This window comes from Thalassophryne amazonica, chromosome 9 (assembly GCF_902500255.1).
Source record: "Thalassophryne amazonica chromosome 9, fThaAma1.1, whole genome shotgun sequence".
Classification (NCBI taxonomy): domain Eukaryota; kingdom Metazoa; phylum Chordata; class Actinopteri; order Batrachoidiformes; family Batrachoididae; genus Thalassophryne; species Thalassophryne amazonica.
In genome coordinates this window covers 67,005,745-67,024,128 of record NC_047111.1, presented here as the reverse complement: position 1 = coordinate 67,024,128, position 18,384 = coordinate 67,005,745, and the positions used below count along the sequence as shown (strand labels likewise).

Sequence of the window (18,384 nt, the reverse complement as noted above, 5' to 3'; positions counted from 1 at the left end):
TGAATTGGAAACTTGAAATTGGTCATTGGTGTGAATGTGTTTGTTTGTATATATGTGGCCCTGTGATAGACTGGTGTCCTGTCTAGGATGCAGCTTGCCTCGTGCCCCATGACTGCTGGGATAGGCTCCACCCGCTCCACGAGTAACCGTGGAAACCTTGAGGAATCCCGCTGGTAGATCTATGTGCAAGCATTCTGGGATGTGCCATGAATCATATGAATGCAGTGTGTGCACACAATTAAAATGAAATAGTCATTTCAGCACAAGAAATACATTCGCGAGTGCACAAATTAGCTATAATTGGATGCTTAAATTAAACAGGAAGGAGTTTCATAAAGAAGGCCATATTTATAACATGTAAAGTAAAAAAACTCTTCAAAGTGATTCCATTTTGAAGAGTTTTATTTACTGCCCACATGAGCTTTTCTTCTAATAAAATTCAACCACAAAATGTTTTTTTCAGATTTCAGAGGTAGCTGGCATTAAGGAGCCAAGAAATGGAAAGGCTTCTTTGAGTTTAATGGTATGATTCAGTGTCTCAAACATGGACGCTCGCAATAGTCAATGTAATATCTTACATAGTTTGAGCATACGAGGTCTATTAGAAAAGTATCCGACCTTATTTTAAAAAAAAAAACATATGGATTTGAATCACGTATGCTTGTGTGAGCCAACCTTGAACCTTCATGTGCATGCGTGATTTTTTTTCACGCCTGTCGGTTGCGTCATTCGCCTGTGAGCAGGCTTTGAGTGAGGAGTGGTCCACCCCCTCGGCAGATTTTCATTGTCAGGGAAATGGCTGAGAGACTGCTGCTTTGCTTGATCAAATTTTTTTTAGAAACTGTGAGGCACATCCATGTGGACACCATTCGAGAAATTCAGGTGGTTTTTGGTGAAAATTTTATGGGCTTCAAAGACATTAAGGGATGTTACTGTCGCTTTAAGGACGCCCACAGCAGCTGTGGGGCGCGCCGCGCTCCAGCTGCCATCGACAGGCTGAACGACCATTTCATTTCTAAACGGATGGCTCTGTGGATCCGTGACCATCGTGTGCACTTTCTCTGGTTATCACAAGAGCTGGACATCACCCATTTTCCTGCAGATTTCACTTTTAACAAGAGATTTTGTTGTGGAAAGCCGAGCGGACGCTTTGCGCGTCATGATGGATTCGCTGCTGGATGAATGTTTGATGTGTTTTCACGTCTTGGGGCGTCAGCAGTTTATGTAAGTCGATTTTCCGTTTTATGGACAATAAAGTTTTATCTTATCTTATGGTTTGGTTTATAAATAAAATTTATACTGATAGAATAACTCCATTAATGTCAATTCTGTCATTTGTACAAAGTTAAAATATAACATATATCTTTTATATTTAATATACTGTATCTTTATATATATATATATATATATATATATATATATATACCTCATTTCTTATGTCTTGTACTGTTACAAGTATTATTATTATTGCTTATCCTTGCACACGCTGTTTAATGAGCATTTTCCTCTACTTGCACCCATCTTGTGTGTTTTTTTTAAAGAGCTAACATAACATGTGAATTTCTCTTCTGTGAGATCAATAAAGTTTATCTTTATCTTTAATGTTGAATAATGCACTAATTCTGAACTTTTGTAACAATCACAGACAGATGGAAAAGGGATTATGGGTAAAATGTGCCTCCGCTAACACTGATTGGTTGACTCATTCATTCTATGTAAACCAACACATTAATGTGAGGTGTGTCGTGTATTCGTGTTTACAGATAAATGTGCTTTTGTAAAATATGTCATTTTTTTATTTGTAAAAAAAAAAAAAAAGGCATTTTCAAAAAAAAAAAAGCCAAGTTGTAATTAGATAGCCGTCTGATATAACCGGTGTCAAAATAAATAGAACACTGCCATGACCTACTGGTGCTGGGCGAATATTGATATGAACACTACTGGCCATTAGATGGCAGTAGAGACCATGAAAACCTGCCAAAAAAAAAAAAAATCCTGATCATTTGTGTCTGCTACGTTTCAGATGTATGGAATTTAATAAACACAAACTGAATTTCAGACATCTTATATATATATATTGATTACTCTGGAACAAAGACATCAGACAGTGTTTGACATAAGCAGGACTTGAAATAGCAAACAGGAATCAATTGCAATGATTCCATTTGAAAATAATTGCAATGATTCCAATTGAAAATAATGAGAAGCAACCTGAGCTTCTTCTGGCATTTTTACATAAAACAAACACAATAACAACATCTATAAACCCAGAGAATATATTCACGAGAGTTTTAGGCACAATTTACAAAGAGTTTAATGCTGTTGTCCGTGTGGAGCCTGATCAGAGTGTCTCAAATGCATTTCTTCTGTTGTGAATGTACTGACATTACCGATAATGCACTGCTGGGCACAGCATCTCCACACTAAAACCTTCAAAATTAGTGCATTACTTTAAAACTAAAACATATCTGATATTTTCACTTTATAAAACTTCAGACGTGATGTTAATTTAAATAACTTGTCACAAATTAGTTTGGTTACAATTTTAACCATAAGTTAAAACTGTATGCCTCTGGATGACTTGGGTGATATTGCCAGCATATCAGTATGGGGTCAAAAGAAATGAGCTTTTTTCTTTTTTTTTTGACTAGTTCTCCTTTGCCTGCAGAGGATAGAGTGGTTTCTTCTAGAACCAGCTCTCCTTTGTTTACAGAGGATAGAATTGCGTATCTACTACAAAGCATTTAGCAGGTAGATACACAACTGATTTTAGGCTTCAGAAATGTTTCTAACTATTCAACTTCATTTACCACGTCTGCAAAAATACGGTAGCGGTCTAAAAATTATCAGACCAAAACCTATCGGAAGATGATTAGTCCGATAATGGTTTTCAAAGTTATCTGAAAAGCTAATCCGATAAGGAAAACATTAACGGTTAGTGGATTAACAGAACTGTGCCCACCACTGCAAACTGGCCACCACCCCTAATGTATAGTAGTGCAGGTGGTGGCCAAGTGGTTAGTGCGCTTGGTTTCATTGTGGAAGATTGGGGAGGTAATGGTCTAGTGGTTAAGCGTTGGGCTTCAGAGTAGAGGATCCTCGGTTCAAAACCCAGCCAGACCGGAACATCACTAAGGGCCCTTGGGCAAGGTCCTTAATCCCCTAGTTGCTCCTGGTGTGTCGTGAGCACCTTGCATGTCAGGCACCCTGACATTGGTGTGTGAGTGTATCTGTGTGATTGTGAGGCATCATTGTAAAGTGGTTTGAGCTTCTGATGCAGATGGAAAAGCGCTATATAAATCCAGTCCATTGACCATTTAAGATTCTCAGCCCAAACCCTACTCCTGCCACATTTCTTCATGTGATGTAGTGTTGCATCAGGAAGGGAATCTTGTGTAAAACTTGTGCCAATCAATATGCAGATCCCCCTTACATCTGCTGTGGTGGTTCTGAGTAAAAACAAGGCAGCAGCTGAAGGGACTTACTTTTACCTTTTTTATATTCTGGTTTTCATGTTGCCGGGGTTTGTTGGCAGGGAGCACTAAGATGCTCCAAGAATAGTGATTCAGCACCTTTTGGAGGAGACTGAGTGGAAAGCTTTAAACCATTTCCTTGCCGGAAAATGTCTCACTTAAGTGTGTGTCTAAATAGCAATGTATCCAGATCCAGCAAACCAATGAACAAGCTGTTTGGTTTAATATATTTTATGGACCAAACACATTCATAATTATTTAAGAGACTAAATACACCCCCTTTGTGGTTTGCACCTTACCTTGTGTTCAGATTACACACTGTGTTAATAGAATAGTGGAGTTTGACTTGCCAAAAATGCACTTGCTCTGCACCCTTTACACCATGTGCTATAGATCAGTGGTTTTCAAACTGTGAGGCACCAGAGTTCTTTGGGGGGAGCGCAAGGGTTGGGTACTTTTCTTTTTGAGAATCGTTAAGAAATTATTTGATCCACCGACATCAGTAGCCTTTATGCTTAACAAGTCCCTTATCGGTCCTTCAGAGCAGCCGTTGTTTTTGAGGGTGTTTTATCGAGAAAATGATAATTTCTTTACGTTGACTGCAGTCCCTGCAGCAGCTGTTCTTGAAGCTTGAAGCAACAAAGAAGTGCTCCAACCCACTGCTTCATAGGCTCATTGCGTCGCTGCTTTTCAGAAGCGGCAATCTGAAAGGAAATGCTTTTGAAAAATAGCACAGATTTTGTTTATTTTTATTTATGTCCAGAGATCAAGGATCCAGTGATTCATATTTATTTACTTTAAGTCTCAATAAAATGTTATTGACATAAAAAATCTGTAAAGCCTACTTTTAGTACACAGAAAATTCACAGGAGGTATTGATAAGGTAATCAATAAGGAATTGGATCAATATGCGGAATCAATAATCAATCAATCAATCAATTTTATTTATATAGCGCCAAATCACAACAAACAGTTGCCCCAAGGCGCCTCATATTGTAAGGCAAGGCCATACAATAATTACGTAAAAACCCCAACGGTCAAAACGACCCCCTGTGAGCAAGCGCTTGGTGACAGTGGGAAGGAAAAACTCCCTTTTAACAGGAAGAAACCTCCAGCAGAACCAGGCTCAGGGAGGGGCAGTCTTCTGCTGGGACTGGTTGGGGCTGAGGGAGAGAACCAGGAAAAAGACATGCTGTGGAGGGGAGCAGAGATCGATCACTAATGATTAAATGCAGAGTGGTGCATACAGAGCAAAAAGAGAAAGAAACACTCAGTGCATCATGGGAACCCCCCAGCAGTCTAAGTCTATAGCAGCATCACGAAGGGATGGTTCAGGGTCACCTGATCCAGCTTAACTATAAGCTTTAGCAAAAAGGAAAGTTTTAAGCCTAATCTTAAAAGTAGAGAGGGTGTCTGTCTCCCTGATCTGAATTGGGAGCTGGTTCCACAGGAGAGGAGCCTGAAAGCTGAAGGCTCTGCCTCCCATTCTACTCTTACAAACCCTAGGAACTACAAGTAAGCCTGCAGTCTGAGAGCGAAGCGCTCTATTGGGGTGATATGGTACTATGAGGTCCCTAAGATAAGATGGGACCTGATTATTCAAAACCTTATAATTAAGAAGAAGAATTTTAAATTCTATTCTAGAATTAACAGGAAGCCAATGAAGAGAGGCCAATATGGGTCAGATATGCTCTCTCCTTCTAGTCCCCGTTAGTACTCTAGCTGCAGCATTTTGAATTAACTGAAGGCTTTTCATGGAACTTTTAGGACAACCTGATAATAATGAATTACAATAGTCCAGCCTAGAGGAAATAAATGCATGAATTAGTTTTTCAGCATCACTCTGAGACAAGACCTTTCTAATTTTAGAGATATTGCGTAAATGCAAAAAAGCAGTCCTACATATTTGTTTAATATGCGCTTTAATGGCATCGATATCAATAAAATCTTATCAATACCCATCCCTCTAAAGTTGAATTAATATTATTTATATTAAAATGTGTTAGTTATGCCAAAGACATTTAAAAACAGAGATATTTAAAAATGATGTTTAAAATAAGACAAAAGGTAAAAATAGAAGAACAAAAAGTTGTTTAAAAGGTTTGAAAAGGGTGTAAAATGTGTGAAAGAATAGAAAGTTCTTTAAAAACATCTTCAAAATCTTTACAAAAGCATAGACAGTTCCTTAAAAACACATTACTGCATTTAAAATGTGTTTAAGAAGTGTAAAAGAATAAAAACAAACACACGAAGATGTTGAAATTGTGTGTAGTTTAGGGCCCCTTCACACATAGTACAAATATGGTACAAATATGGTCAAATTGCACATGCTGTTGTGATCTGTAGTCCTGGACATCCCAGCTGGAGAACACACACCGTGTTTTGAAGGAAATGATCTTACAACATTCTTCTGTGAGGCATGTGTCTCTGCCTGCTGTCCTCACGTGGAAATACATCTTTTGCCTTTGCACCGGGCTGCAGCGGCTGCAAACAGCACACGTCTTCCATGTCCTTGTTGATTTCAGACATCATTCTGCACCATTTATAGGCCAGCAATGGTAGCGCAGTGGTAAATTTTCTGGCTGGCAGTCAGAGCTTTTGTAAATTGCAGGTTCGAATCCTGTGGGTGGCATGTATTTGTCTTTTTTTTCACAGCAGCTGCGTGATGGGGTTACACACGCTCCAGCTGCTCACACAGTGTTCCCGCTGTAATGGTTTTGTGCACGACACCGTTGCATGCACGAAACTGTCACAGTGGGTTCATTCACGCCTGCCCGTTGTCTCAGTGTTTTCGTGGTTTGCTCATACGAGCTGTTCCACCGTGATTCACCGAGTTGTACTTATTTGTACTATGTGTGAAGGGGCCCTTAGACCTGTTCAAAATGTTAAATGTTACAAAATCTTGTTCCACTAATAAACTGAAAGATCTGTGCCAAATTTTATTGTAATCAGACATTGTTTAGGGATCCTCCACGAAGCAACAATTTTCCCCAAACAAGCAATGCAGTAATCCAGTAATGTTCTCCTCTGGGTGACCAACCAACCAGCACTTTTTGTGATTAGAAGCCATCACATGTACCTATAAAAGAAAAATATGGCATCAGAGTCTTCTCCCATTAGGGTGACATTGCCTTGCCAGTGGAGGGAGAGGAAAAGGTGTCACTCTGGGGGACCTCTAAATCTTATCTGATTGAGTTCAATTTTGGTCTGCACTTATAAAACTGTGGAAAAAGTGGAACAAAAACAACATGTGGCCCGAAGTTTCTCGCAAGTTTTATTTTTTCATTATATAACATGAACAGCCCTAGTGAATGTGTGTCGTGGGGGGGCAGCTATTCATTTGTTCTCTGAGGTCAAGAGGTCACTTTGACCTGATATCTCCACAACAGTTATTCCTCATTGTAAATACACTGTTTAAATGTTATTGCTTCTCTTGCGTGATAATACATTTAAAACTTTTTTACGTACTCTGTAAAACTTATCAAGATCTACTTAAAAACTTAAATTTGATTGCTGCCTTAGAAATGCCAGTAATCTGAATTTCAGAATAAGTTTTAAGTTTTGTGTTAAGATAAAATGACACCGAAATTTTAATTTCACTGAACTGACTCACAAACCTGAGTTTGTATGATGATAACTCATGAAATTGTGTTGAAATTTCTTAGTTTGTGTTAAGTGGAAGGAAATTAAATCAACAAGATACTATGACTTATTGGTTACATTTTTTGTAGTGTAGTAGAGACATGATCATATGGGTAAAGCTGATACAACTTCACATTTTAAATCCTATAACACAAACTGCATTGGCAGAGTTAATGGGTTAAGTCATCGCTCTTTTGCTTTTTTTTAAATTATGTCAGTCTCTGGCCTTTTCAGATCATTACTACAACTCCTGTATGAGTTGTAATAATTATGTTCAATGTGAAGTAGCAGTGGCTGCACTCCAAGTACCTCCTGAATATTCAAGCTTCTCACCCTTATCCCCTAGTGTAAACCCAGATACACAACGGAGGAATCTCATTTCCACCACTTGTATCCATGACCTTGTTCTTATTTTTTATTACCCAACGTTTATGACCATAGGTGAACAAAAATAAAATCTTGCAAATTGAAAAATACTCGTAAACATAGAGAATACCAATGTAACTGATAGCACATGAGACACTTTAATTTGAAAATGTGTCTGCTGCAAATTCAGATATCACACACTAACACAAAGCTGCACAGCACATCAGAGGTGCTCACAACACCAGTGTTTCTGCAGGAAGGACTTCAAATGACTTCTCTAATATTTTTCATTGCATTGCAAATAAAATAACAAAAAACATGAAAAATGGAAAGACTGAAGGAAAGAGAGGTAGTAGGAGGCAGAGACAGACCCATGTTAACCCTCTGAGGCTGATGGATGCATGTGACTGTATTGGACATACGCTAGTTCTGGCTGAGGGCGAGTACTTTTTGTCAGTTAGCTGTTTACTGTCGAGATATAAACAGCTGAAGTGTGCTTCCTCCCAACCCCGACATAACACATGGAAACTAATGGGATGGAGCATTTGTGGGCACTTTCTCAGCACTTGTTTACCTGAAAAAAATTGCTAAATGGACACAGGGCCTTAAATGTTTCTATATGCATGTTATATTTGTGTTCCTTGTGTTTACAAGTGTTTTTGTTTGTTTATTTTGGATGGTTTTGGTGGCAAATTTCAAGACATTTTTGAAGCAACTACCTGTTGGTGAATTGATGCTGATGTGTTTGCATTTAATAGTGTTGTGTGCGTCGGAAAAGTGGCAAACAGGATACCCCTTTTCCCTTCAGAACTGCCTTAATTCTTCATGGTATAGATTCAAGAAGGTGTTGGAAACAGTCCTCAGAGATGTTGGTCCATACTGACAAGATGGTATCACGCTGTTGCCCATTCAACCAGTCTGCCAAATGCTCCTCTGACACCGACAAGACCTTTTTGTCCACACAACTGCTGCTCACTGGATAGCTTCTCTTTTTCAGGCCATTCTCTGTAAGCCCTAGAGATTGTTGAGCGTGAACAGTTTGTGAAATACACAGTCACAAACACCAGTACAGATGTGACGGAGGCCAGCAGGAGTCGCTGTGCATGTGGTAGTCAGTAAACACAGTAAACGCACTCCCCAACAACTGAAAGCATTCTCTCACCACAAGGCCAGAGCCTGGGTTTTAGCCGACTGTTCAGAGCATCCTCCTCCCATGCCGAAGATCGTGAGTTTGTGTTCCAGAGGGAGTGAGTGGGAGGAGTCAATGCAACAACTTACTCGTAGAGCAAGAGTAAAGCCGCTACATTGACATGTATATTTTTGTACATTTTCATATATCCTAGTGTGTAAAGTGCACAGGTTATGCATGTTATTTACACATCCAGTCACTTTTAATTTTCTTACTACATTTTAACAGATAGTATCACATTCTAAAAATGTTACATTTATAATGTAGGCAGCTACACTGTTTATTCACCTGTCACATTGAGGTAAAGATTGAATTATGAATTACAATTATTAATGAGGTTTTCCTGCTTCCACATGGAGGAATTGTTGTCTATGAAATGATATGGGTTTCTTCAGGCAAGCAAAGCGTTAATCCGATCACCCTGCAGAATTGTTCTCCTGTATACAAAGGTGAAACAGGCATGATGAGGGAGCAAACACATTACTCCCACCAGTCATCATTCTTCAAGCTGTCTCATTCCTGGACATTCAGGGCAGATGCACATTTTCTGGAGTCTTTATTTATGATGCCTCTGCTGCTTCTTCCTTCATTCATCCCCTTGCTGCGCCTCAAAAAACATGTCAGCGGGATGCCAAATCAAGTCGTTAAAGGGCAATTCAGACTGAGGGACGTCCACAGATGGACATGATGATGGATGGTCCCCATCCTGTTAACCAACCTGTTGTTCTCGTATCACACACGCTGTAAACTAATCAGCAGTGGTGGCTGGTGATATTGGTTTTTAACAGGACAGACCTTCACTTCATAAAAGGGGATGTGCTGCAGAGCTTCATTACATTTCACTAGGTGTACCTAATAAACTGGCAACTGAGTATGTATTTGTAGCCAAATACAGTAAGATTTCTTTCTCACTCTCTCTCACACATACACTATATAGCCTGTCATCACATGACAATAATTAACATATGTAGCAATCACGGTATAGAACCGCTGTGAACAGTTCAGACGGCCATTCAGATTGTGTTATTATTACTCTGTTAGGTGGTATAGGAGCATCTCTAATGCATTTAAACCACGGAAATGCCTTCACACTCATTGTTCGATGAAGCTGTTGAAGTTTGAAGTTGTACGGCTGCATACTGCTGATCACTGGCTTCTTATTTTGAATGCAGCCTGTGAGACTAGCTTCAATTCACAGTTTTGATTCAAAGTTTCAAATACTCAAGTACTGTGGTTGCAATGTTTGCTTCAAATTATGTTATATCCCACCTTCATATATAATGTTATCAATCGATAACTAGGTATCGTACCTTAGTTATTCCACAGTCAGCTTCTTGTTTTGAATTCAGCCTGCAAAATGTTGCAATTCAGAGCTTCGATTTGCGCTTTAGGATTTCAAAGACTGCTTTGTATTGATCTTTGCTTTGAACCATGTTGTGTGATAATCACAAAAGCACAGACAAAATAAGAAAGAGTAGCTGAATGGCTGTTTGGAAAAACAAAAGTGGTCATCGGTGTACTAATCATTTATCCGGCCAGTGTGATGACAGGTGGGCGAAACTGCTGCACTGGATGTGAGTGATTTGTCCACTGTTCAACAAAATTACATCAAAAATCATGAAAAGTGAGAGTGAGAGTGAGGGAATGTTTAATGCTCAAATTAAAACCGAGTCTCACATTTCATGACTGTGAAAAGTTTACTACCTTCCGTAGACTCATATGACCGGCGACCCAACCGGGAAGGGAGTGTTGTGTGGGCCGCCAGAAGAGGATGTACTGCTGGCCCACCACCAAAGGGCGCCCTGCCTGAAGTGCGGGCTTCAGGCACGAGAGGGCGCTGCCGCCACGGACACAGCCGGGAGTGACAGCTGTCACTCATTAATTCCTGACAGCTGTCACACATTCTTCATCATTGCACTCCATAAAGACCAGACGTCATCTCCACCTCATCGCCGAGATATCATACTTCATTGGAGGTAATATCCTCAGCCGTTTGTGTCTTTTGCAGTATATCTGTATATTGTGAGTGTTTGCAGGAGTACCAGTTCCTTTTTCTGTGGAGGCTGAGTGAGTGCAGGACGGCACTCTTTTCCCCTGAGGAATCACTGCGGTACTCTGCAACATATTGAGTGAGAGGTGGAGGTGGCATTCCCACCGCTGTTGTTACTGGGTGTACACACACCCACACTTGACTGTCTTTGTTCTTCGCCAGCAGTACCAGATCCGACAGTCGGGGACGGTGATCACCTGGGAATTCGGGACTTGGCGGCTCCAGTATTCACCAGGTTGTGTGGGGGCGGAAATCGTGTGGTTCCGGCTCTTCTCAGGACAGACGTCTTCTATCCTCGAGCCTGCCCACACATCACCTTTGTAATTTGACTGTAATTATATTCTGAGATTGTCTGTATGTTCGTTGTGCACGTTTCACAACATTAAATTGTTACCTTTTGGCTCATCTATTGACCGTTCATTTGAACCCCCTGTTGTGGGTCCGTGTCACTACACTTTCACAACAGGGAGCTTTAGGCTGAATCTAAATTCTACCCCTCAGCCCTTCCCCTTACCCCTTCCCCTCCGTTTTGTGCGGGCACGAGAGACAGAGGGGTGTCTCAATTCTCTTTTTGGAGCGATGAACTGAATACACCACAAAGACAAGATATTTAATGTTCAAACTGATCAACTTTATTGTTTTTGTGCAAATATTTGCTCATTTTGAAATGGATGCCTGCAACACATCTCAAAAAAGCTGGGACAGTGGTATGTTTACTACTGTGTTACATCACCTTTTCTTCTAACAACACTCAATAAGCGTTTGGGAACTGAGGACACTCATGATTGGGTATAAAAGGAGCATCCCCAAAAGGCTCAGCCGTTCACAAGCAAAGATGGGCTGACTTTGTGAACAACTGCATGAAAAAATAGTCCAACAGTTTAAGAACAATGTTTCTCAATGTTCAATTGCAAGGAATTTAGGGATTCCATCATCCACAGTCCATAATATAATCAGAAAATTCAGAGAATCTGGAAAACTTTCTACATGTAAGTAGCAAGGCCCAAAACCAACATTGAATGTCCATAACCTTCGATCCCTCACGCGGCACTGCATTAAAAACCGACATCATTGTGTAAAGGATGTTACCGTGTGGGTTCAGGAACACTTCAGAAAACCATTGTCCATTAACACAGTTCGTCGCTACATCTACAAGTGTAAGTTACAACTCTACCATGCAAAGCGAAAGCCATACATCAACAACATCCAGAAACAGCACCACCTTCTCTGGGCCCGAGCTCATTTGAAATGGACAGATGCAAAGTGGAAAAGTGTGCTGTGGTCTGATGAGTCCACATTTCAAATTGTTTTTGGAAATCATGGACGTTGTGTCCTCTGGACAAAAGAGGAAAAAGACCATCCAGATTGTTACCAGCGCAAAGTTCAAAAGCCAGCATCTGTGATGGTATGGGGGGTGTGTTAGTGCCCATGGCATGGGCAACTTACACATCTGTGATGGCACCATCAATGCTGAAAGGTACATCCAGGTTTTGGAGCAACACATGCTGCCATCCAAGCAATGTCTTTTTCAGGGACGTCCCTGCTTATTTCAGCAAGACAATGCCAAGTCACATTCTGCACGTGTTACAACAGCATGGCTTCGCAGTAAAAGAGTGCGGGTACTAGACTGGCGTGTCTGCAGTCCAGACCTGTTGCCCATTGAAAATTTGTGGTGCATTATGAAGCACAAAATACGATAACAGAGACTCCAGACTGTTGAACAACTAAAGTCGTACATCAAACAAGAATGTTGTTAGAAGGAAAGGTGATGTAACACAGTGGTAAACATACCACTGTCCCAACTTTTTTGAAATGTGTTAGAGGCATCCATTTCAAAATGAGCAAATATTTGCACAAAAACAATAAAGTTTATCAGTTTGAACATTAAATATCTTGTCTTTGTGGTGTATTCAATTGAATATAGGTTGAAGAGGATTTGCAAATCATTGTATTCTGTTTTTATTTACATTTTACACAACGTCCCAACTTCATTGGAATTGGGGTTGTATGTTGAAGTATTCTTCTTCTCAATATTGTGAGGGGATGGCAACCTAGCACCCTCTTGTAACCCGCCACCCCTCTTGCTCAGTCGTCCATCTACTCATTCAAAGGAGTGTATTAATTACCCAGGATTACTTTTCCTCACATGCTATCTATTACACTGTTTAATCACGCTGGAACTTTGATGGAGGGTAGTGTCTCATAACTGTCCACCCACCTACCCTTTTCAAATGATAAATGTCTCAGCTAGTTATATTGGGAACCAGAATTCAACATAAAGTCACACTCTGATAGTTATTCAAGTGAAAAACAACAGCCTCCAAATCCTAGTTTTCAGTCCAGTTTAATTTCCCTGCTGTAAAACAGTGAACTTGGATGTTTGTGCATGTTTAACCCACAGCTGGGGATTGTCATGGCTCTTGAATGACTATGAAAGATAACAGTTTTTGTCTCAAGCCATGTATCATAGTGATGTTTTCAGAGTGACAGCATCTACATGCTACTTGCTCTAATTGAGAATTGAGTGTATGCATCCACATGAAACCACCTCCAGAAAATGTGTCACGCTCAACATCTCTTTTCAGAGCCCTTTGCATTCTTTTGCGGTTGTTCCGAGTGCTTCAAGTTGAAAATCTGAACTTTTCAGAAAGGTGCTGTGATGTCGCTGCAGTGCCTTTTCAGACAACCAATCAGACAAAGCAAACCTTGCCATGACTCTATCATATCCAGGCGCTGGACCACCCCTGGAAACTCACTCTGTCATACCAGCCTACCAGCCAAGTTTGTTAAAAGTCCACCTGAAATTAAATTGTCTTATTAAAGTTTATTAAATGCCCACCTTAAAATAAATTATTTTGTGACACCCCCCCCCCAACACATTGTAAAAAGCAAAAAAAAAAAAAAAAAAAAGTGAGTTTTTGCCATGTTTTTCCATAGACTATATTTTTCTTGTCTTTTCCGCATCTTACCTGTGATGACGTCATCAGTGTAGTAGTAGTAGTTGTGGCCTGACAGTTACGTCAGTTTTACGGTTTGTAGTCCGAAGGTTGTGGCACACACTGTGATGGATTGAATAAAATGATCAGAATGCACTTAATTAATAATTTGTCAGGTAGCAAAAATCATGTAATGCATTGGTTTTTGGTGGATTTCGATCTCTGATGGAATGAGTAGAAAAACACTGACAGCTGGTGTGCAGCACTTCTGGACACAAACAGAAAACAAACAAATAATGCAAGGATAAAACTTCCTTCACATGTTGGCAGTCAGTGGCAGGACAAACTGGATGTTTATTATATTCAGAGAGTCACTGAAAGGAAAATTCCATCTCCTGTCGTAAATGGATGTTGTTTTATCTTTAACAAGGAGGGAAAAAAAGACATGGATTATTTAATTGCAGAGAGTTACCTGGTCTTAAACAGGTAGGAATAATCAGTGATATTTCAGAAAATAATTAATTAATAACCTTTTTTTAAGCTGCAGTCAGAGCCAGGGTTTCCTGTTTTAATATAATGCTGTGCAAAGCATTTCGGTGAAGAACATCGCTTTTACTGAAAAATGACCACACCTCACGTTGCCTCTTGCAGTCTGCCACTGCAGACAGAATTCTGTAGTGATGGATTTTCTGCTGCCAACATGAGAAAGCAGCTTAATTTCGATGGCATGTCCACGGGCAAGATATGAACAAGTACAGGACAAAACAAACGTGCAGCTATCAGAAAAATTCTCTGACTGATGTCCGCTCAAAGTGTTGAGCATGTACATAACTTTCCGACAGATTTGCCAGACAGCAGCTGACATCAACGGGCAAGGAACATTTTTAATGAATGACAAAAGGATTTGTACAGGACAAAAACGGACAGAAACAAGTGACCTATTTATGATTTATGTTTTATTTGTGATGAAATCAGGCATTTTAATTGAAATGGGCATTCCAATGAACAAAACCTCTTCAGGTAGAATTTCATATGGAAACCCCAGGGCATTCCAATGCCCAAGTAGGGTACATCTGCAAATATACTGGTGAATAAATATTATTGTCTGGCATAGTGGTATTGGTGTCTGATGGTCATTCAGTCAGATTTTCTATGGTTTGACCCGTGCCTCTTTATTCACTGCAGGCAGAATTTATATTAAGCTCTATGATGTGAGCTAACCTCTTTCAATGAGTTTGGAGTCAAACACTCCAGCTCATATAATAGAGGCTGCCCAAGTTATATGTGCTGCCATCTCGTTGGTAAAAATTTGCATGTTGCAGCACTGCATTCTGGGAAAAAGGTCAACATACCCCGCTATATGTGATTGTGTCATTCTACAATTTTATTTATGTGGTGTGTATTTAAGCTGATTTACTGGTCTTAATGGTTCCCAGACAGCATAGTTTTTTTCTGTGAAGCTGCAGAATACCTATCTCATACAAGTAAACCAAAAAACTGGATGTTTACCTGTGGATGCCGAGTGCCAACTTCTCCTTTTATGTTCAGAGTCCTCATGATCACACTCCCTAAGGTCCTCATATCTGCCCTCTGCTTATTCTACGAATGATAATAACTTTTTGCTTTTGTTGCATGCACGTAATCCTTCCTAGATTGACTTTATTGCAGTTGTTTCCTGGTTAACTTTGATAGTCGTACTTTGATTGAAGCCATGTTGGATTTTTAGTTGCCTGTCGTTCTCACTGTGTTTTGTAAAATAATACTACCTCTGATCTTAGGGACGTGAAGTTTGGGATTCCGCAGGCATCCGTCTTAGGTCCCCTGCTTTTCTCCTTTTATGTAGCACCCCTTGGGAATATACTGTGGCATTTTGGGATTGCCTTTCATTGGTTTGCTGATGATACTCAACTGTACATGCTGATAACTGCTGATAATCTCACTCACGTAAAATCTTTAGAAAATTGCCTTGCATCAGTGAGAAGTTGGTTGTCTAGTAACTATCTACTTTTAAACTCTGATAAGACTGAAATGATGGTTCTTGGTCCAGCAAGGCATCGGCATCAATATGACCAGCTGGCGCTTAGCTTGGGTTCGTGTGTTATACATCACACAGACAGAGTGAGGAATCTTGGGGTAATTTTTGATCCTATGTTGTCTTTTGACGTCCACATTAGAGACATTACGAGGACTGCTTTCTTCCATTCGCAAAATGTAGGGAAGACTCATCCCATCCTGTCTATGGCTGATGCTGAGACTTTGATACATGCATTTGTTTCTTCAAGATTGGACTACTGGTTAAAAATGCTGCAGCCAGACTTTTGACTCGAGGCAGAAAGTTTGACCATATTACACCCATTTCAGTCCCTTCACTGGCTTCCTGTGGCTGCATGATTGGATTTTAAGGTTCTGTTATTGGCTTTTAAAATTGTTCATGGACTTGCACCTCCCTATCTGGCTGACCTGGTCAAGCCGTAAGTACCAGCTCGGGCCTTGCTTTTGCAGGGTGCAGGACTTTTGTGTGTTCCTAGAATAAATAAAAAGTCTGCCTGTCACAGAGCTTTCTCCTACCTTGCCCCAGCTCTGTGGAATGATCTCCCAGCATATATATGGCAGTCGGATAATGTGGACACTTTTAAATCAAGAATGAAAACCCATTTGCTTTCCTTGTTTTATAATTAATTTTATTGTATTGTGTTTTTATTCTTGTGTTCTTTCACGGTTTGTCTTTCTATTGTGTTTTTAACTTTTTATTAATTGTTTTCTTTGTTTTTGGTATTATGTTGTGTAAAGCCCCTTTGAGGTGATCTCGTCAGTTGCCGCTATAGAAATGATTAAATTTGAAATTTTCCTGGATAAGAAGTGAATTTTTACCCACTAGGCAGCACCACACATACCTCAGGCAGCCTCTATTGTCATGACAGTCAGCATAACTGTAATATTCTTAATAGTGCATGAGTCACGAAGACCACTGTGAGATCATTTTCATTTTATGTTTACTGTGCATGCTTCTGTTGGTTTTGCATATTTCTTTGAATCTGTGTGTTTCTCTGGCTTTGCTGCTGCTCTGCTCCCCGGGTTGAGAAAGGCGATTTATAGCAATGTAAAGAGAAATCTCCACAGGCTTCTGTTCTGAAGAGCTGAACTAACAGAGGATTTGTGCTTTGATGCCGTGGGAGGACAAATCAGATAAATATGATCGCAACACAATTAATGGTTATTCAGCAGTTGATAACATACAGTTTTTCAGATACACAAATGTAGGTGCATGTATGCATTCGATATCAGGGCAGAAAACAGCTGCTTCTTTAATATTTAAACTTCTCACAGGAGCACAGGGAAACCCATCAATTTTACATGCTGTAGTTTGACATTGCCCCCTTGTGATGTGTCATAAAACTGCAATCTGGTGTTTCAAGATGTTTTGATGTGTGCAATCAGTGGAGCAGAAATAAGTGTTATGGAGTGAAGGCCCATTAGCACACAGTGGTTAAAACAACCCACAAATGTCATTCAGCTTTCAAACCTCTTCAAACAAGAAAATGCAGTTACATTTGTTGCCTGCAGTTTGCTTTGTGTCGGGAGGATTTTGCTTCCCATATGACTGCTTGACCAGTAGAAAAAAATGTAGAAAAAAATGAGCACTGCCACCTGGGGAACACTGCCACCTGCTGGACACTTCAGGAATGCGCATCCGTGTCAAATTATGAGTCCTCAAGCCACACCAACCAACAATTAAACAGTTAAAATAAAAGACAATTAAACAAATAAAAGACAATAAAAATTAAAGAACAACAGTGTACAAACAGGTAATGTGCCAAAATGATAACACAAATGCAGTGATTATACAATTTTATTACATGGCTCAGATTGGGTGATTACTGGTCGGATATTTTCGCATATCGGACTAGTTACCATGACAATCAGTCCACAATGCGTATTTTCGTTACAAACCAGGAAGTTAAAACCACAATTAGAAAAACATGAACATACTCCATAAATATCTAAACAGCATCAGAAAAAACACACAGATTGAAAGCTTACCAGCTAACGACTGGACCATCTGTTAAGCTAATGGAGGTAAAGAAAGCGAACGAGCCCAGCACAGTCACCAGCATATTCAAGCAATATTGTAAGTTTGCGTGTTTATATATAATAGCCATATAATAAACAAATTAACCTCGCTTGCTCAGTTAATAATCCTTTAACCCTCTGGGGCCGACGCCGTCATATATGATGACTGAGACCAAGCTTTACTAAATTATAAATAACTTTTTAATGATATGAGATAGAAACTTACTTTTTTTTTTGCTGAAAAGTTAACTCCGCAGACTTTCGAGCCAGCCATCGGCCATCGTTGTACTCCTCATAGAAGCTGTGTGATGACGTGCGCAATGTGAGTGTCCAATCGGAATTGGTTCACTGTCACATGGTTTTCCAAAATCGAATCGTAGGGCAGATTCACCTCACGTAAAATGCCAAAGATCGTTTTCAGGAGTGATATGTTACTAGTTGGCCCGTTTGAACAGCCCCCTGGGTGCTCCAATGAGTACATACTCTTAAAGCACGGTGATCAGCACACCTGCACTGAGCTTTACAAAGACATTTTTATACTTTTTTTCCTCCTTTATTTAGAGCTGAGCTGAGCCGCTCCGTATCTGCACGTTAAAACAGCTGATCCTCCGCGACGCGTCAACAACTAACACTATTTTCCACTCAAATGCACCTAAA

The 18,384-nt window shown here is 40.0% G+C and overlaps 1 protein-coding gene across 2 annotated transcripts in view; it reads left to right on the top strand.

The window, feature by feature from the left end:
- The window catches only part of LOC117517304 (short transient receptor potential channel 4-like), a 147,170-nt gene that overhangs the window by 74,450 nt on the left and 54,336 nt on the right, over positions 1–18,384 (top strand). The window lies entirely within an intron of this gene.